Genomic DNA, 21033 nt, shown 5'->3' on the forward strand with positions numbered 1-21033 from the left:
CAATGAAGCTCCTTTTCTTGAATCCACCATCCCCTCCACATCTGGTGAATCCATTAGACACCCTGTTGCACTTAGAAACCACATTCCCCAGAATCCCTATTTCCTACCTTACTACTCCCAGTCATTCTTTTTCTCGTCCCCTTGATTATTATTTCCAGAACACCCAATCTACCTTGAAAAAAACCCTACCAATCCCGTCCCTCTGATTATCATTTCCTGCATTCCCAACCTGCTCAGACAAACTACCATTCCCACAATTCCCCCCTATTCAGGACACGATAAACACACTGGTCATTTTCGTTTGTCTCACAAACCCCACCATTCTCACCCTTTCGAAAATACCTTTTCTCCATTCTACACTGTAGGATATTCGAGTACTCTTAAATACCCCCCCTTTCCAACACAAACACCTTCACACAACACGAAAGACAACAGACTAATTTTAGAACTGTTCACCTGACATGTTCCAACCTAAGGGTCAGGCAAAGTCAGGCAACTGACCAAAATCACAGACACCCGACGGCCCTTTCCTTTCCCCACAGGGATAAAAGGGGAGAGCAAGAGAGCACAAGAAGAGCAAGGCAGACTGCATGACGTGAGAGCTAATTCAGCACAGCAGTTCAAGAGGGGGAGAAAGACGGCACAGACCGAGAGGCTGACAAGGAGAAAAGTGACCTTGCCCTGTCGAACAAGGCCCGTGAATCCTCCTCAGAAGGACTCATAAGACAGCAAACAATAGCCAGCGTGTGTTGTAGCAGATGTCTGTGGTACGGGAGACTCTACCGCGCTGACAACTAAGCCGGGGAAGGACGCTGATCTCGGTGGTACCAACCTTGACTCCAAGGATAAAGAAAGACAAGTGGTTCATCACAGACGGTGAGTTGAGGGGAGAATCTATTAGAAACCAAACTGAACGAAAAGTAGCCAACAGCTAATTTGAACTTTTGAGAAGCTTAAAGAATGAAAGTTATTAACAACTGATGAAAGAGGGGGAAAACCTCAGCAACAGAGGCATCCGGCACCACGTGGGTGCTCACGCAGGAAACTCTGGGCGATCATCCCGTGGTATAGACTACCCTAACCATAAGACCTTGGGAAAAGGCGAGAAGAGGTCAAAGTGGTCATACAGGGATCTCATAAAATCCTCTGTACCATCGAAGGTCTTTGACTGACAAATGAGTGTGAAAGAAAGAAGTGAATACCGCTTGATGAATTGAGCACTTGAGCAAAGTGTTGCAGAAGTTAGCAAGAGTGAACCCGACCGAGGACTGCGAACGAGATGGGACGAAGTCAAAAGTCCAATAGTGAATTGTTTGGTAAAAGGTTGGCAAGAGGGAAGCCAGCGGACGGATACTGACAAAAAGGGGCAAATACCAAAGTCCCGAAGTACAGTTAACTGTTTGTATAAGTCGGCGAAAGTGAACCTGGAAGAGGGAAGCTGACAATCGGGGACGAAGCCTGAAGTACTGTTTAAAAAGACATAAGACTTGTGAAAGTAAAAGGTATCGGAAGACCAGGGGAAGTGAATTGTCCCCTTGTCAAGTGGGTCCGAGCCCGGTCGAGGGAGATCCAAGGGTGGAAAGTCATCACCCAAAGTTCATTGAGAAAGGAACTGTTCAATTGATTGGTTCAAAACGATACGTGAGGGGTCGGCGCCCGGAAGAGGGGGACCCAGGGGTGAAGCCATCACCCACCGTGAACTGTAGAAAATAACTTTGAGGCCTGATGTATCCAACAAACGCAAACAAACAAAGACAAGAGACTTTTTAATGAAAAGAGACTTTACCATCGAAGAATTTGATAACTGGAATGGATCTGTCGGCTTGTGCTGAGAAAACTAGAGCATGTAATGTGCTAGTTGGAATGGAACTGTCAGCTCGTGCTAAGTAAGCTTGAGCGTGTGCTGTGTTCCAAGGTCCCACCTTGTCCCGTGGGGAAGGGAGACTACTGGCAATCACATCCTAACTTATTATTTGGAACACGTTCTTTATTGAAACCCTATTCCACACTCTTTCTATAATTAGTGGTAAGGAATTGGCAATAGGTTTTTCTTTAGTATAGGCCCTTTTATTTTGACACAATGCCACTAAGACTGCCTTATTTTTCATTTGATGGTCGATGCTTGCTCCCATCTTAGATTTAGTTTAGGCGTTTTACCACCCTGCAGTCATTGTTCAATAAACACCCTTGAACTGTGATCACTTGTGTCTGTCTTTACTGTTGCCACCATGAGTTCCTTACAGCACCCACGGATGAGACATCCTCAAAGGGATTAGAAGATCGCTCCTGGACCGGCCAGTCTTGGGTGAGGCATGACCCTGCCCAGAGCACGGGTCAGAGGCCTTGGTGTTAAGCCATGCCGCCAGCCTACTACATCTGTCCTTCGTCGTCTTTTTGGAGAAACTGAGGCATATCTCGCACTCTACTTCCTTGTGGTCCGGGTGCAGGCAGAGGCATTGCAGGTGCTTGTCCTCCACAAACACATTCCGTAGCCCGCATTTGGTGCAGGGCCTGAAGAGGGTCATTCCCTCCGCCTCCTCCCTCATGGTTGGAGGGCGCGATGTAGGCCCAAGCGCCTTGTAGAATCTTCGCTCTTGAGGGGAGCGGAACTTCACCAACAATGGATCCCCGCTGTCGGCAGATGAAGAAAAGAGTAGACAGGCTTCTTTGAAACAAAAATAGAACTTTTTCTGTCAGAAACATGAAAAAACATACAAATAGCTCGGAGAGCAAACTCAAGGATTCCCAACACTGAAACGTGCGGTAAAAATCTGAAGATGGCTGCCCAAGGAGGGGCTTATGGAGAGAACTGTCATGGGATGGGGGCAGTATGACCCAGAGGACCGCGATTGGTGTAGAGGAGAAATACAGTTTTTAAGTGAAAGTGAAACTTTTTTCTTTTATGAGGATTCACAGCCTGACGACAGGGAATATTCATGAGCATGGGAATCCATGCCAGACCGCATGCTGGAGAAATACATAGTTTAACAATATAATTCTATATAGCTATTAACATTCAGAAAGTATACTATCATAATATTTCATGGATATAGTAATATAAATACAAACAAGGGAGACGAACAAGACGGATGTAGAAACAACATGGAGGAGGGGGATATATAGTGTTCAAGACTTATCTATTCAGTTTTCAATTGTATTTATCCATTATTAAGATACCTAGTGCATACATTCCATTTTATATTGAATTGTGGAAAGTTATCCTTCGAGTATGCAGCATAGTATTCAATTCTATGGATTAAGCAAACAAAATTCTACCACATATCTTACAGAGTTACTCCAGTTAGAAGAAACCGGATGGAAACCAATGCAGATACAAACATTAGATACATTCGGAGAAGATATTACATCCATATTTGAGTTAATAAGAGTTTCAATCATTACATTAGCTAATATTAGTGGTTCTTTAAAAGTTACAAATATCTTGCAAGAATTTCCAAACAGTTTCCCCAAAAAGCATGTAGAAATTCACAGTTAAAAATAGAATGTAAGAAACCTGTGTTTGGGGAATGGCATGTCAAACACAGATTTAGGGTATTTTTGGAAAGTTTAGATGTTCTCATTGGGGTTAGGTATGCAGGGTGTAAGATGAAAAACATGGTTTGAGTTGAATTAGCGGCAAGAGAGGTAGTATAATATTGTTTCAAAACATTTTATCATGTATCCGAGGTAAGATATAGTTGCCAATCTCTCTATTCTTTTATAGTATTGGTACCAAGCAAACCAAAATATTTGTTTAATTCAGCATATAATAAAATGTCACCACTTTAGTGCAGTGATTATTTACCATTAGTGAAAATAGTTTAGATTCATGTTTCTGCAATAGGTTAGGTAAAACCCTGGAGATAGAGCTGATTAGTGTGAGGTAAACTGTAAAGTCTGAACTTATGACAGCAATATCAACACTTGGAAAGGAGGAGCAATGGAATTGTTCAATACCTGATAAATGCCATTAGAATACCATCTACGAATAATGGCAGCATTAGATTTGATCGGGATGTGTTTATTCTACCAGATAAGGTTATTATCCTTACCAGTTCAAACATGCAAGCCTTCTAATAGTTTAGTTTATCTACTTATATAGCGCATCCAACCCAGGTGTATCAGGGCGCTTAAACCTAGGTAACAAGGTGGGTTACAAATCACCTCTCACACAGTAACACCACATTTTTACAAAGATACAGGATTTAGCAATATTCATATTTACAGTATGTATACAGTCATTACAATACCCAAAGGTACAAACGCATAGCAAAGTGTACAGTTTTCCAATACAGATAAATACTTTCAGTTGTGTAAGCAGGAGGTAGCTACGCTAGGTGGGTGTTTGGGCGAAGAGCCAGGACTTTGTCTTGGCTTTGAAGGACCAACACAATGGTTCTGCTCTGATGTCACGAGGGGGGGGGGGGGGAGTTCCAATATTTAGCAGCTAGCACTGGGAAGCTGGAACCTCCTGCTGTTTTTAGTTTGTATTTGAGGATGGTAAGTGTGTTTGAGGTAGTTTGATCGGGTAGGTTTGTTGGACAAATTCTTTAGACAGCAGTCTGTCAGGTATTTCGGGGCCATGTTAGAGAGACACTTGTGGGTGATGACTAGCGAACATAGTGTAATTCTGTCGCGTAGGGGTAACCAAAGTGCATCCCTTCTGAAAGATGAGATATGACTGAAGCGAGGGATGTTTAGGGCCGATCATAATGCATTGTTCTGAAGAACTTGAAGTTTGTTTAAGGTCGTGAGGATGATCCAAGTAATAGAATAATTTGTCCCAAGAAGTTTTGAATAGATGTAATTTGTTAAGTAAACTGTCAAGTCTTCTAAAGAACATGGAAGGGAAAGCTACCAGGATCACTGAAATTGTGTATAAAACTACAGGACTCGAGTCATTTTTAATGGAATCAAAATGACCCCACCAAGTTAGATAAAATGGGGATCATCTGGTAATCATATCTTTTACTTTCTCAAGGACCAATGAGGCATTTAGTGCTATGGTTGTATCAATGTCTTTTGATATACAAGTACCTAAAATATACCATTACATGAAAAGCCGTGGTGCACCATATCTATTAAATATTTAAAGTGAGCACACATTGGTCAACGGAAGATTTTCAGATTTATCATAATTTAGTTTATATCCGGATACAAAGGAACCATCATCAATTGTAGATTTTAAATTGCAAATGGACCATGATGGATTAGATAGATAAAACAGAATATCATCAGCATATGCTGACAATTTAACTGATCGTTTCCCAATATGTATTCATGATATATTCTCATTCATTTTAATATTTTGAAGGAAAGGCTATGGGGCCAAAACAAAGAACGTTGGAGATAATGGGCAACATTGTCAGGTTCCCCTTAAAACAGGAAAGGACTGTGAAAAGGAGACATTAACATAATTGTGCGTAGAAGGTGTGGAGTAAAGGATTCTGATAAATTCTAAAAATCAAGGTCTAATACCATGCACTTCAAGGCTTCAAACATAAAAGACCACGATAAATCATCAAATGCTTTTTTGGCGCTGTGTGTAAGTAAAATTAGGGGGATTAGATGATTTGTGAAACTATGATAACACATTGAAAAGAAGTCACATATTTGAGACAACGTAGCAGCCCTTAATGAAACCAGACTGGTCTTCAAAGATAAGCTTGGGCATATAGTGTTCTAATCGGTTCGGTTTGTTAAGATTTTATGAGTCTGAATTAATTTAGCTTTATAGACCTGCAGCGAGGGCCGTACCAGGCGTTATGGGTCCTGAAGACCGAGTTAATGGCCAGAGCGAAACAAGGTCCTTTTTAAGGAGGTATCTGCAGGTCTATAACGCTATTAAAACACCCTCAGTGTTTAATGATAGTAGAAGAAATGAAACGTGTTCAATTGAAGTGCAAAAAATTGCAAAATGGCTAATAAATGTTGCAGACATTTATTTACCATTTTGCTAATTTTTGTACGTCAATTAGACATGTCTCATTTTTATTTTATAGGGTGGTGGAAGGTGATTGGGTGGGAGGAGTATGATATTAAACAGACTCAGGTGTGTCCATTATCCTTTCCATATTATGGTGCTCCAAACAACGTGAGGAGGTGAGGGCAAGGTTCCCAGTATTTTCATTGCCGTGAAAAAAGAAAATGCCATGTTCCATGAAAAAGAAAACATATTATTTTCTTTCTCATTGCTTTTACAATCATTGCAAGCCAAGAAACGCTTTCCCCTTTGGCTGCATAAGGAAAGTGTCAGTCTGTGGTGCTGTGTTGCACACGTTGGTTTTGCAAGTGTAATTCGGAACGGAAAGTTAAGGCTTTCCTTTCTGAAATTACACGGAGATCAACGCGGCAGCGGAAACAGGTAAGCAATTACACTAGTAATTGTGGGCTGTATTCAATCTGCGGGCTATACCAGTTCGTATGGCCGGCAGAATGACCAATCACAACCCTCAAACACTCTCTAGGATGTTCTAATTGCCTTTCACAGAGGAGAGGAAAGCGACCACGGCCAGACTGACCGTCCTCTGCTCCAGCAAGTTGTGTTCCTGTGTCTCTGCGAGAGACCACAATCCGCTCACCGTTGCGTTTGACAGGTGAGCACCGCAACCAATCAGGGATGTGTCGGTAACCACCGTAAACTGGGCCAAGGTTGGCAAAACAACACGCCTCTCAGCAAGTTGTCACGCACAGCCCACCACATGAGACCTAATTCGAGACCTGTAAAAGGTCTGACATGTGTCCCTGAAAAGGACACCATTGACAAAGGAGAAGCCACGACAGCAACCTCATGTGCAGTCTTGTCTCTGATACAACTAGGATGCAGGAGGCCATAAGGAACAGAAGGGCGCAGGAAGGCCGATGCTGGGACTTCTTCCTGGGATTGGATGGATTTGACCATTCAAAAGATGTTTGTTAATCAGGCCCCAGGTGGGAAAGCACTGCCCAGGCAAGTGTCCAAGACTGCCCTGATGAATCTGAGAGACTGGGACGGCAAAACCAGAGACTTTTTGAAGTTCAAGGAAAAGTCCATTCTATGCAATAGAGTGCATGTGTGTAGTAGATGCTCGAACACTAGATTTGCGGTGCAAGCTCAGACGAGCCAGTCGTCCAGGTAGGGAAAGACATGAATGTCCTCCCCTCAGAGGCAAGCCACTACCACCGCCAGCAGCTTTGTGAAAATCCTGGGGGCAGAGGAAAGAACGAACAGCAGGACCTTGAACTGGTAAAGGTGCTGACCCACCACGACCCTGAGGTACTTCATGTGCTTTCGATGAATCGGCACATGTAAGTAGGCATCCTGAATGTCCAGGCAAACCAACCAGTCCTGCAAACCAAGGGCTTGCAGAATCTGGGCTACAATAACCATCTTGAACTTGTCCTTGCGTAGGAACAAGTTCAGCAGCTGCAGATCCAAAATGGGGTGCAAGCCCTCATCCTTCTTCCGCAACAGAAAATCAGTGGCGTACCACTCTTTTCCTCGACCAGTCCCAGAGGTTTGGCACCCAGGGGTGCGGTGGGGAAAGCAGCCGCTGCAACACCCGCATGCTGGGAACCCCTTCTTCTGCCTTCTGGGAAGCGCCAGCCTTGTCCTCTTCTCGGGACAGAATGACCACGGCCCCTCTGGACAGAGATGGGAAAGGGGTGAAAACTCCTGCCCGAGGCAACAGCTGTGCAGAAGGCTGCTGATCTACTAGCCCCAAGGACTTAGCAGTCGCCTTAGACCACTGGACCTTCTGTAGGGTGTCAGCTTAGCTCCAACAAGGTTCTGGCCATCGCAAAAAGGCATGTCCAACAGCCTGGTCTGGACATCTGCAGCAAATCCTGATGTCCTCAGCCACGAGTGGCATCTGACCACTGTGCCAGTGGCCATGGATCTGTCCACACAGTTTGCTGTGTCCAGTCCTGACTGCAGCATCTGGCTCTTCACCTCCTTGCCCTCAGAGACCAAGGATAGGAAACCATCCTTCATCATTCCCTCCGGGACGCAGTCAGTCACAGTGTCCACCGCCATCCAAAGGTGGAAGGAGAACTTTGCCATGGCACAAGAGGCATTCACGTTGTGCAGTGCAAAACTGCTTGATGCGAACATCTTCTTGCACCATGCGTCAAACCTCTTAATGTCCCTGTCCGGTGGAAGTGACATGAAGGTATAGTCTTCAGGCTAGCCATTGCGGCCTGAACCACCAAGCATTCAGATGAAGCATGGGAGGAAAGAAAAGCCAGGTCCGATGCAGCGGGGTTTGGCGCTTCCTCGCCAGATCCCTGTCCACTGCCGAAAACAGAGGCAAGTTTCTCCCACACCTCCAATACAGAGGCCTACACTGCCGCATTGAAGGGCAGGAGCGTTTCTGTTTTGGGGACATTGTCCAGAATATTGCAAAGTTTGTTCTGATCCTTGGACCTGAATGGAATAGATAGCTCCAGAGTAATGGCCGCTTTAGCCATCAAGAGCTGGAAGGTGGCTTGAGTCTTTCCAGGCGTGGGAACTGTCAAAATGTCTATCTCCAGGAAGGTGTAGAGGCCACTGGCCCCCTGCAGGTCCTCTGTCAGGCCCAGCACATCCTCACTTTCCCTGTAAAATGTATTTATTTACTTATTGGACATTTGTATGGCGCCTATACACCAGTTTTTCCAGGCCCCACAAGACAAATTGGGGAGGGGGACATAGGAAAGAAAGTAGAACAACAAAAACAGTTATATTGGCCTTGTGACAACCCCACTGTGCAAGTGTAAGAACAAGATGGTAAGTGCAGGGGGTGGGAGGGTAGAGGGAGAAGTGCAGGTGTGGGTGCCCAAGGGAGGGGGGAAGTGCAGGGGTTGGGGTGGGGGGTGGAGCATCCAAAAAGGCAAGGGTCAAGGAAAAAGTCAGGGGGAGGGCGGGTAAGTGCAGAGGACAGGGTGGGCCAGGTTAGGGCTAGCCCGGGGAAGGGAGCCCGAGGGCAAGTGCTGGCAAGGGATGCAGGGAGGACTGGTAAGGGGGTGGCCTGACCCATGTATGACTCTGAAAAGAACAGAACCCAGTGTCAGCGGCAGAGGGAACGTTAGCACGGGAGGGGGAGAGGAAAGGAAGAGAAGGAAAGTCTTGAGAAGTTTCCAGAACTTAAGAAGATCCAGCTCAAGTTTGAGGGGGAATGGAGGCCGATGCAGATGGAGGAACCAGCCGAGGAAAGGGATCTACCTCCCACTCTCTGCTTGGATAAACATTTGACCTGCAGAGAGTTGGAGTCAGAGGACTGAAGGACTCTGGATGTAGAGAGGTCCTAGGCCCCAGACAGCCTTGTGGGTGATGCAAAGTGTCTTGAATTTGATCCTTGCGATCACTGGGAGTCAGTGGAGAGATTTTAGAGCTGGAGGGATGCAGTACCTGGGCTTGAGGTCAAGGATAAGTCTTGCAGTCCTATTCTGGATTAATTGATGGGGGCAAAGGGAGGAAAGAGGCAGATTGAGGATGAGGCTGTGGCAGTAGTCCAGCCTAGAGAGAACCAGGGCCCTGGAGACCTTGAGCTTCTGGGGGAAGGTGAGGAAAGGTAGAATGCCCCCGAGGAGGTGGAGCTGGAAGGTGGAGTTCTTGGTGAGGTCTGTGGTGTGTGGGGAGAAAGAGAGAGGAATCAAAGGTGAGCCCAAGGTTTTTTGCCTCACATGAAGGGAGGGGACCCAAGTAGGCTGGCCAGAGAGTACTGGGGAAGTAAGGAGCAAGCATCCCAATGAGAAGGATCTCTGTCTTACAGGCAGTAAGGCAGAGATCATTGGCAGAGCACCACGCCTGAATAGCAGTCAGGTTTGAGAGAGGAGGGGGAGGAGGTAGAGGTTGGCAGGTTTAAGGAGAATTGTGTGTTGTCTGCTAACACTGGAAATGAGGGGAGAAGGTGGAGATCAATTGGGCCAGAGGGGCCAGGTAGACCATGGCGATAGGATAGAGCCCAGAGGAACGCCACAGGTAGAGAGTGAGGTGGAGGAGAGGAAAGGACCCATTTGCACTTGGGAGGGTATGTTTGAAAGGAAGGAGGTCAGCCACGCCAGTGCCCGGTCTGTGATGCCTAGGGTATCACAGAGACGGTTTATGAGGATGGAGGGGTTAACTGTGACAAATGCAGAAGGAGGATTGAGGAGGATCAGAACAGAGGGTGTGTTTGAGTCCGTCCAGGGTAGAGAGCAGGTCTTCACAGGTGTTCAGGAGAGCAGTTCTCATGCCTCGGGATGCCCTGAAACCAGACCGGTGGTCATGGAGGCAGCCAGCTTATTCAGTGCGGAGGGTCAGTTGGGGGATGACCAGCTTCTCCATCGGTTTGCCCAAAAAAGGAGTGATAGAGATAGGGCGATAGTTAGCCAGACAGGAAGGGTCTGCAGACAGCTTTTTAGGAGAGAGTGCACAAGAGTGTGCTTAAGGGGTTGTGGGAAGAAGCCAGTGCTGAAGGAATGGTTGCTGAGGTCAGCCAAGGCAGGGGCGAGAGAGGTGATGTTGTCCTTGATGGTTCTGGTGGAGCTGGGGAGCACCTGAATTAGGAGAGTTTCATAGAGCGGACAACTCTAGAGATCTTGTCTGCTGCAATGGGGAGGAGGAGAGTATGGGTGATTGAGAGGGGGGCCAAGGGAAGCGAGAAAATGGGACGGTTGGGGGGAGGGAGGTGAAGACAGAGAAGACAGGAAGTCCAGAGCTTTGGTGGAGAAGTGGGAAGCCAGTGCAGTGCAGAGGGCCTCGGAGGAGGAGAGGAGGAGACTGCAGTAGGATTGTCGTGTCCTTTGCATATTTTAAAAAGTTCAGCCGTGTTACTGGTGGCTCCAGAGATGAAGGTTTGGACATGAGCCCTCTTTTTGGAGCAGCTGGTGAGACGATATTGCCTTTAGAGTATGCGCCTGGCCAGTTTGTCAGAGGAAGAGCTAGATGCCTACCACTTCTGCTCCGCAGCTTTGCACTTGCGTTTCAAAGCTGCCAGGTCGGAGTCATACCAAGAGTTGCATTTGGAGGCAGGTTTCATGCAAATCCTCACCACAGGGGCAAGGATGTCCAGGGTGATGGAGGTTAGCAAGAACACAGTCCGATGTCAAATCAAAGAAGGGGGAGGAAGAGGAGGGATGAAGGAAGAGACAAATGCAGCGACTGACATACATCTCATCAGTCAAATGGCGGAGGAGGAGACTGGCAGTGCGCGTTTAGGCATCGCCAGGACACAGGGGAGATCAAGGTGGGAAGGGAGGAGACAGTGGTCAGACCAGGAGATATGGGTAGTAACAGGGTTGAAGAGTGGGATGTCTGATGAGATGAGAGCATCCAAGGTATGTCCGGCTGAGTAGGTTGGGCCAGAGGGAAGGATAGTGAAGGAAAGTCGCAGAGGTTGCAAGAGGGTACAGTAGCAACATCAGGGCAGTCCAGGTGGATGTTAAAATCACCAAGGAAGATAAGTTTGGGGGGGGAGGCAAGAAGAGAGGACAGGTCCGCCCATTCTGAGAGGAAGAGGGAGGTTGGTCCAGGGGGGCCTGTAGATGATAGCGAGAGAAAGAGTGAAGGTAGGAGAGACAGATCGCCTGCAGAATAGGCTTTCAAAGGATGAGCAGGTTTGAGTGGGGATGATGGAGGCAGGGAACCACGCAGGGAAAATCAGACCCACTCCGCCACTAGGTCGGGAGGGTCTGGGATTGGAGAGGATCTTGTACCCTTCATGAAGAAGAGTGTCAAAAGCAGTGATGAGCTGGCATTGAACCACGTCTCAGTGAGAGCAAGGAGGTCAAGGTCTTCAAGGAGGCGACAGATGTCAGAGGAGTATTTGATAGCAGAGCGAGAATTGAGGGTAGCCAAGTGAAGCTGGTTGTCCCCTATGAATGATTTACGAGGGGGCAGAGTTATGGGGGGCCACCACTGGGGGTGGGGTGGGATACTAGTGATTCGGGATGGAAGTTGAAGAGAGCTGGAAGATGCCGGTCAAGAAGGAAGTTGTTGGGCTGAAAGCCCTGGTCCATGATAGTGACATTGTAACAGATTGTTTTGAATTAATGGGATTTTGAGAAAACAACAATCTTGGATTTTAGGGCATTAACCTGCAAGTTGTTTCAAAGGTGTCCTATCAAAAAGATGGTTGTCAGCGAAGGCCAACCAATGCAGTCTTAATCTGCCTAATCTCACTGGTGTAATCTTATAAGCATCCCACAGCTTGTCAATAGCACTAAGGTTGAGGTTAAAAAAGGTGGATGCAAAATACAGCCCTGTTTAATCTATGTGAATGTGGCAATGGAGCTTGTGAGAACCAGTTGATGTGTAATTTGAATTTTAAAGGCAGTATTCTGATGTTATACTGTCACAAACTGTACTAGGCTCAAGGGGATTTTGTATCTCAATAGTTTATTCCATAGTACAGATCTAATCACACAGTCAAAGGCAGATGACATATTGAGAGAGGCCATGTAAATTGGACCCAATTGACTGTGCTTAACGATATTAATGGATGAGCCGGTATCGTTGCATTTAAGGGGGTCCCTTCTTTTTTCGAAAAAACCAACTTGAAAAGGTGAAAGGAGAGCTGACTGCTGAATAACCATTTCTAAATCCCTAAGAACCAAAAGTGCAAAGACCTTAGAAGAGGAATCAGTAAGGGCTGTTGTCTGATAATCGGGAGACATCCAGGGGATCACCTTTTTTAAAAATAGGAATTATAAGGGATTCAGTCCATGAGACTGTAATGCAGTTGGATGTAAATATTGAAACAAATTTAATTTTTAGCAAGGGGGCCCAAAGGCATGGGTAGTTTCTCAAAACAAATGAAGGAATGCCATCTGGACCCACCGCTCTGGATGGATTCAATCTACATATGGACCATAAAATGTCATACTCCCAGGGGCATGGACCCTGTACACTATTACCCTCAGATGGATTCATCACATGAGCAAAGCCTTCCGGCAATTTGTATTTGTCGCTGAAAAATGTAACCCATGTGTCTTCAGAAACCTGAGATTCCATGATACCCCGAGAATTTCCAGTTGGTTTGTGAATAGTAGACCAAAAGGTTCTTGTATTATTCTTACAGAGATTAAACATTGCTTGATTATCCCTAATATGGATATCTATTCTTAGAGATTTAACAAGATTCTTATGAGTCTGACAATTACGTTTCTTCCCTTCATCATATTGTGCCTGAGTAAGACTTTGATGCGCAATTTTCAAATTTTTCCCTTTTTAGATCGTTTGGAAGCAGCAATTTTGTCATGACAAGCCTGCAAAGCTGGTATCGCTGAAATTACCACGGATGAACTAGCAATCCCTTAAAAAGTTCCCTTTGTCGCATTAGCTTATATTGTCATTGGTATTAGCAGCCGATCCTAGCTAGCATAGCCCCACCTACACCGCTCGCATTGCCCTGATTGACCAAAAATGTACATGTGATTGATCAAGCTATTATTAAAAGGGGGCCCGTAACTGCATTTACCAATACCTTTAATATGCCAGCATTTGGCTATAATGAGCAACTCAAAATTCACAAACTCATACCGCCTTAGTCTGCTGTGTTTCTGTAAACGTGCCTCTGATTGATCTAGCCACTATTTACTCCTCTACATGGGTGCCTGTAGCTGCATCTAACAGTATCTCTTATAAACAACAGCAGCTGACCTTAACAAACATTGTGGAACTTACCACGCCTTGAATTCCATGCACACTTCCCGCCAGGACATTTACATCTTGTCACCTATTGCCCTTTGTTAATCATCTTGAAAGCACACTGCCACAGCTCTCCTAATATACTGGAAATCTGCACACAGCAGCTGCGTATTCTGAATTGTCACAGCACCAGTCCAACACACCTTAATTGACGCCAACTGCCCAACCTCCTCCAATTCCAAATATATTAGCCAACATGTCTGGCTCCATAGTGAAACAGTGTTACAATACCTAGTCAAAAATATCGCACCTTGATGTGTATCTGCTCCAAATATTGTTCTCAGGCACCTGCCAGAAAATCGCACTGTGCTATCCATTTGCTCAATTAGAGATCTATAAGCCCTGCTGGCCTCCTTCACCTAATATTGGCTCGAGCCCCTAATCTCATTGGGGCACTGTGTCGCCTATTACACCTAGCACTCTGCTTGCCTGCCCTTTACCCGCCCTACACACACACAGCAGGACTACTGAATCACACGGAATAGGACCTGTGCCCTCCCCAACTCTATACGTAGCTCAGCTGTTCATGATACCCATGACACAGTTAGTGAGCCCTGCCTACCACGTTCTACAAAAACTACAAATGACTACTGTACTCTCCAACCCACATAAAATTGTCCCTACTCATTTCCTACCCACGTCACCTCCCTTCCTGCCCTTACACCCTGCTAAAAGGTCCACCACTGAACGGCGTACACTCAATGGCATTGCAATACCTCCTGAAACCTATGCACCCTCCAGCAAGTCTTTGAACCTCACTGAGGCACTCACCTCACCTTGCATGGAACATACTACTATTCCTGCTCCCAATCCCTTTACCCCCACTCATGCCAACTCATATGCCACACCTCGTGTGTCTGCTAATATCCTGGCTTCCTCTTCTCTCCCTGCTCCAGATATGAAACACAGTGATGTGTCTCCTACACAAAGTGCAACTACCCCTGATACCACAATGCCCTCAAGAACTAATGCAAAACCCATGAGAATCAAGCAAGCAGCCTTCCCATCACAAAACCAACAGGAACCATTCATCTAAGGCCTCCACCTCCACCACCCCGCACACCAATATACCTGTCACAGCACTAACACCTCCACTCAGCTGTGCCCTCATTAGTGCCCGATCGCTCCCTGGACATACACAATCTCATTACCAGCCACAATCCAGACCGCCTTATAATCAGCGAAACCTGGCTTTATGAAGCTTCCGGCCCAGCAGAGGGGTGGCACTCGTAGCCAGAGAATCTATCCCTATCAGAAAGGTAGACAGCGAGATAAGCAACCAAAGTGACCACCTGCACCTCCAGCTAAGCCCATCCCCTAACTGCACCATCACCTTCCACACTGTCTACCGCCCCCCAGGACCCACAACTGACTTCCTGGCCTCCCTACTGCACGTTATCCGATAACTTAAAAGAGCCACCAAAGCCATTCTCCTTGGAGACCTCAATCTGGGCCTAAATGACCCTAATGATGCCTCGGCTAAATCCCTAGATAAGGCCTTGGCAACTCTAGAGTTCAAACAAGCCATCGCAAGTCCTACCCACACTACAGGACGCAACCCTTGATTGGATAGCACACCACAACTATCACATCACCATCAATTCCAACTCTCCCCTTCCGTGGACAGACCACACATCATTCTCTTTGACCTATTCACTACTAAGGCCACCCCAGAGGCTAAGTCTCCCCTCCCCCAGCACTCACTAGAAGCTCCCGCTTGCTGACCAAAGAAAGACTACTACCTCACCTATTAGTGCCTGCCTTCAAGCCCCCTTTCCCTAATGACCCAGAGTCTCTAACACTTACATTCAACGCTATCATTACTCAAGCTGTAGATTCCATTGCCCGTCTCACTTCAAGGAAAGCTAAACGTACTAAGCACACTAACGTCTGGTACACCCCTGAAGTTCGAACTAGAAAAAGAGAAGCTCTCGCCATGTGGAAAGCCAAACCAAGTGACGCCACAAAACTAGAATTCAATAAAATATCCAAAGAATACAAAATGGCCATTATCAAAGCCAAAGCCACCTCCTTCAACACAAGAATAGCCAACGCCAAGTCAGACACCAAAGAGATCTTCTCTATTTTCAGTGAGCTAGAATCCCCAAACCCCCCCCCCACCCCCTCCCACAATCCTTCGCCAAAGATGAAGCCTGGTGTAACTGCGTCCAATCAGCCATGCTGAGCAAATTGACACCCTTCAAAATAAAATCCGAGCCCACCAACAATCTCTGAACCACCAAACATCTGCACCTCAAAAGCCCTCAAAACTCAAAGGGAGTGAAACTCCCCTCTTCTCCTTTCAGGACGTCACTGAAAAGGAAGTAATTGATCTTATGAATTCCATTAAACCATTCAACTGCAAAGGTGACATCTGCCATGCCCATCTTATCAAAGAATGCGCATCTACTCTTGCCCCCTTTCTCACAGCATTTATCAATGCCTCTTTCGCCACTGGGCATGTTCCAACTAGCCTCAAGGAGGCCTGGGTTTGCTCCGTCCTTAGGAAAACCTCACTTGCCCCAACCATTCCAGGGAACTACAGACCCATCAACACTGTTCCATTTCTACAATAAATCTTGGCCAAAGCAGCATATCTCCAAGTACAAAAATTCCTAGACACCAACAAACTTCTCGGTCTCGGCCAGTCTGGCTTCCTCCCAGGCTTGTTAGACCTCAAGAACCAAATGGATGACATTAGGGACAAGGGCAAGCCAGCCCTCCTCCTAGACCTGTCGGTAGCGTTCAACCTCGTTGACCATGACACCCTCTGCCATCACCTATCCTCTGCTGCCAACTTCTCCCATAATGCCATAGCCTGGATCACCTCATTCCTAAAAGACAGAGCCATGAAGGTGTTCTCTGACCAAGCCTGCGCACACCCAAGTGGGGTGTCCCACAGGGTTCCTACATTTCCCGCATCCTGTATAACATATTTACCAGGCCATTATTCCTCATCCTTGACGACCGAAGCATCACCTACACGAATTAAGTGGACGACAGATGCAGATACTCATCCCATTCTCAGGAGACTATGAATCCGACACCAAAACCCTCAACTCAATCCACGCCACCATCCAAGCATGGATGGCAGAAAATTGGCTTTGTCTAAATGGGGACAAAACTGAACTCCTCCCAATTGGGTCCCCGGAAACCCTAAGGAAACTCAATGACAAATACAACACCTTCACCATCGACAAGGTCCAAATCTCTGTCTCCCAAGCCGTCAAAACTCTTGGCTTCTACCTGGACTCTAACCTATCCATGTTAAGACAGGTCAACGCCATAGCTCCCGCAGCGGCCTACCACTCTGAACTACTCACTGCCGCCAGACCTTTCCTCTCTCAGCAAAACTGCCTAGCCATAGCCAGAGCCATAATTGAATCCCGCCTTGATTATTGTAACGCCTCTATTGGGCAGCACTTCCACCAAAAACATTAAACATCTTCAGGTTGTCCAAAACAACATGCTCAGGGCGGCCATCAGCATCCCCAAAAGAGAACATATAACGGCCACCAGGAAACAAGCCCACTGGCTCCCCATCAAAGAAAGGGTCATCTTCAAAAGGCCTTGCCCTCGCACACAAATGCCTTCATGACACAGCCCCCTTGTATCTCTCCAAAAGAATCTCTACACCACATACTGCCAAACCCACCAGAACCCCCAACACCAACCGATTCAGAGTACCCAAGGTTTTGAGAGAAAGCGCCGGCTTGCAATTCATCGAGGGCTCCCACAAGAACGCGCTACCACTGCACCTCAGAGGAATAACTTTGCACCTAGCCTTCCACAAAGCAATCAAGAGCATGCTTTTCGTATGAACCTGCCATCACCCTCGATTATCGGGTACACATTGTCTTTAATAACTCATGTAACTAAAAGAAAAGATTGTACTGTCTGCAACTTTCTGCTACGCTTTGTCTAACCAGTAGCAGCCTCTGTACCATTTAACTAATACATTTCATTGGACCAGTGCCTCAATACCTCTGGGCTGCTAGCGTGCTATATAAATACAAATAAATAATTTAAACAAAAATCCTCTTTGAACATAGCATCACAATCTCAGTAAGGGTAGCAGCCCTATCAAAGGGAGACAGATGTAGATTATACAATACATCAGATGATTCTACCTCAGATCTAAGTAGACGGGTACATTTATCACTTCGTTTTTGATTCCATTTCAATGAGATTCCCAGTCAATCAAATGCAAGAAAAGCGAGTGTTCGATTAAATCCAAAGAATGGTACTCTTACTGTGAAGGTAAACTCCAACATCAAATGACTCCGAAACATGGATCATGAATGTTCACCGGTCCACAGTTTGCCTTAACTAATGGTGATACCTACAAATAATCAATTTTAGAGTGAAGGTTACCTCCATGCCAAGTATGCATAGGGGAGACAGATCTAGAAGTCACCCCCAATTGTTGAAGCTCTCATACAGAGAGAAAAAGGTCCCAGACCTTACCTCTTTGACCACTTAAGGAGATTGCATGGCAGGATATTGAACCAGTGTTAAATTTCAGACCCTCCGAGCAATCACAATTGAAATCTCCCCCAACAATAATTAGACAATCAGGGCACACGATAACCCATTTCTCCATTAAATCTGATGAAGTCTGAAGAAATACCTCCAGTTTATATTTTGCTGGGTTCAAATACAGAACAACAAATAAAACTGACCATTTTTCTTCCAAATAATTATTAGATACAGCTAGCAGACCATCATATGAATGGACTAATTGTGATACAATTTCTAGGTTCATATCAATTGCTATTGCCAATCCCCAACTTGGTCTACCTAATTCACCTCATATAGCAGGAGTAGTGAAAGTCACAGAACCTCTAAACTGAAAGTGGGAAGTGGCTATTGTTTACTGGAACATCAAGATCTTACAACTATCTAATGAACCTGGGTTAAGAAACCATCTATTGAGATTATTCAATTCACAAGCATTGCATGACAAAATGCTAATAGATAGGAGGCTAGGATTGAGACAGGCACTGTTTGATAGCCATAGAGGCATTTAATGCTGGTTCAACCCACAACCAATCATGGCCTTCCTTGGTTAAACCTGAGATTTAAGCCACCACTGAATCAGTTAAAGGCAAAATATTATTACCCAACTGCAGATCCTTAGTTGCAACAATAGGCATTTGTATGCAATAAGATACGAATATATTCGCATCCTCTAGAGAATTATTAGCATATACCTTAATGCCCAGAGATTATAACGCTGCTCCCAGATGAGATGTGCAATTATATCGGATTCAAAACCTCAAAACATACGATTGTTATCAATCAATGGCAGGGTAAGACACTCAATATCAGAGTTCAGAAGTCTGGAATCAGTTTGAATAGATCTAAGCTGCTGGATATAGTCTACCTGTACCATTACTTTTTACATTACCCTCCCAACCCATAAGCTTTGAGGTGTATCGCTCAAGACTTGACTGCTGCTGACTCGCTCTTAGGTAAATTGTCTAAGGAGGGTACCGGCTGGTTTATTTCCAACAATAGGGGGGCAGTAGTTACCCTCAAGGTACTTCAAGGGAAGTGATACAGGTAAGTCAATTGGTAACTCTTCCTTTGAAAGCTTTATGAACCAAGCACAGAGCAGATTTTTTTTTTTTTTTAGTAACTAGGAAACACTTCCTGGTAAAGAAAGGCTGAAGCCCTCCTCTTGTCAAATACACTCTAAATCCTCTTTTCTGAATTTTATAATTAAAAGAGTTTCTCTCAATATCTCCCCCTGGTGCACGTTTAAAATGCTGTAGCTTGTATTCCCTGAACATTTTAACTTTACAGAATGAAACTGTATGAACAATGTTTTCCAAAAAAGTATACTTTGATAACTGCAGAGGAAACAGCCTGCTGCATTTATAGAGGGGCCAACTTAGCCAATAACATAGGAAAGAGGAAAGAGGGGAGTGGGCAATACCATGTAAGGGCCCCAGGCTTCGTTTCCAACCAGAAAGCGCATGTTTGATTAAAACAAAAACTAAATAAAAACAAAAAAACAAAAAAGAAAAAAGCCACAGTCAGATTTGGTTTGAGATTAAAATGCATGCAATTTGCCCTTTTTTGTTCTAAACGACCAAAGGCGCCAAGGGAAAATCCCAAATGACTGAAAAAAGTTAAGTGCACTGGTGGGAAGACAGACTTGTGCATCATTTCAGTGGTGTAGGTTGCGCCTGAAAGCCTGAACTAGGACTTTCAATTCACTCAAGAATCTCGCTGAAACGTGGAAGGCAGAATCGTGGAACGGTCAGGATAATATTCATGAATTTTAGTCATAAAACGATTTCCAAAGCATAATTTCCTTCTAGCAAAAGAACACTTAGAAATCAGACAATAAACAAAAAAAGACAGGAGACAAACAACAAATGCAGCAAAAATGTCAGCTTAGTTGTCTACGGAAGGGGATGGAAGTGGATTTTGGCAAGCAGCATAAGGAACAATGGAATTTGACAGCACACAAGTATCACTTAATAGGAGTCTGCCTAATTTCGCTAATTGTCTGAATGTGTTGAAGGAATATGGTCAGTGCTGCGTTACATTTATTTGTGAGCATATTGAATCTGCTCAGATACAAATGAATGTCGGCTGGTAAAGCCGCCCACACATATTCAAGTTAGTGTTGCAACTAATTTGATTTTCAATTCGAGTGGCAGCAGAATTTCAAGGTGAATACAAAAATCGTTAACCGCACCAGGGAGTTCAGAGTGCTGAACTTAAAACAGATCTCTTTAGTGCCGAATCAATCCTGTCATGCTGAGGAGAAGCAAATCTCCATCATCAGGTTATTCTGTGCTCTGGAAGTTACAACCTGCACACACAAAGATCTAATGTGCATTAAGAAAGAAATCCATAAAAAGAAAATGCCATTATGTGAACCTAGCGCCATAGCTCCCAGGGTGTTTTTTGTTATTACTTTAGTTGTCATAAGAGGAAGGAACTGACAAATGCCTCGGCTCAATCTGACGCGGCTTTCAAATGGAATGCCAAGGCAACAGATGACGGGGGAATGGTCCATTTACAGTTTACCAGTGGTTAAAGTCCTCCATAGAAATCAGGGCCGGTACACACTGATATATACTGGGTTGCAACCTTTGCCCTCCCTTATGGAGGGGCTAGGTTTGAGGTTTGTAGATCAAACCTGGTGATCCCCTTGCTTGTGGCGCCTTAAAAAGTTACCTATAATTGCTGCGCTGCTGGCACCTTAAGCTACACTCACCACTAACGAATGGTGAGGAATAATACCTTTAAGCCAACAAAGCAAGAGCGTTCTGTGTACATGTAGGGAACCGACGTGCATGCCAGGTGACTGCAAATTGACATTTGTAGCCCTGCCATACGGCAGAGCCAACTAACCCAGACCGATG

General features: G+C 45.4%; 1 protein-coding gene across 2 annotated transcripts in view; it reads right to left on the reverse strand.

The window, feature by feature from the left end:
- UGGT2 (UDP-glucose glycoprotein glucosyltransferase 2) overlaps positions 1-21033 on the reverse strand; it is a 1923861-nt gene that overhangs the window by 608223 nt on the left and 1294605 nt on the right. The window lies entirely within an intron of this gene.

The sequence above is a fragment of the Ambystoma mexicanum genome, chromosome 7q (assembly GCF_040938575.1).
Source record: "Ambystoma mexicanum isolate Mex_15411 chromosome 7q, UKY_AmexF1_1, whole genome shotgun sequence".
In the NCBI taxonomy this organism is placed as follows: Eukaryota; Metazoa; Chordata; class Amphibia; order Caudata; family Ambystomatidae; genus Ambystoma; species Ambystoma mexicanum.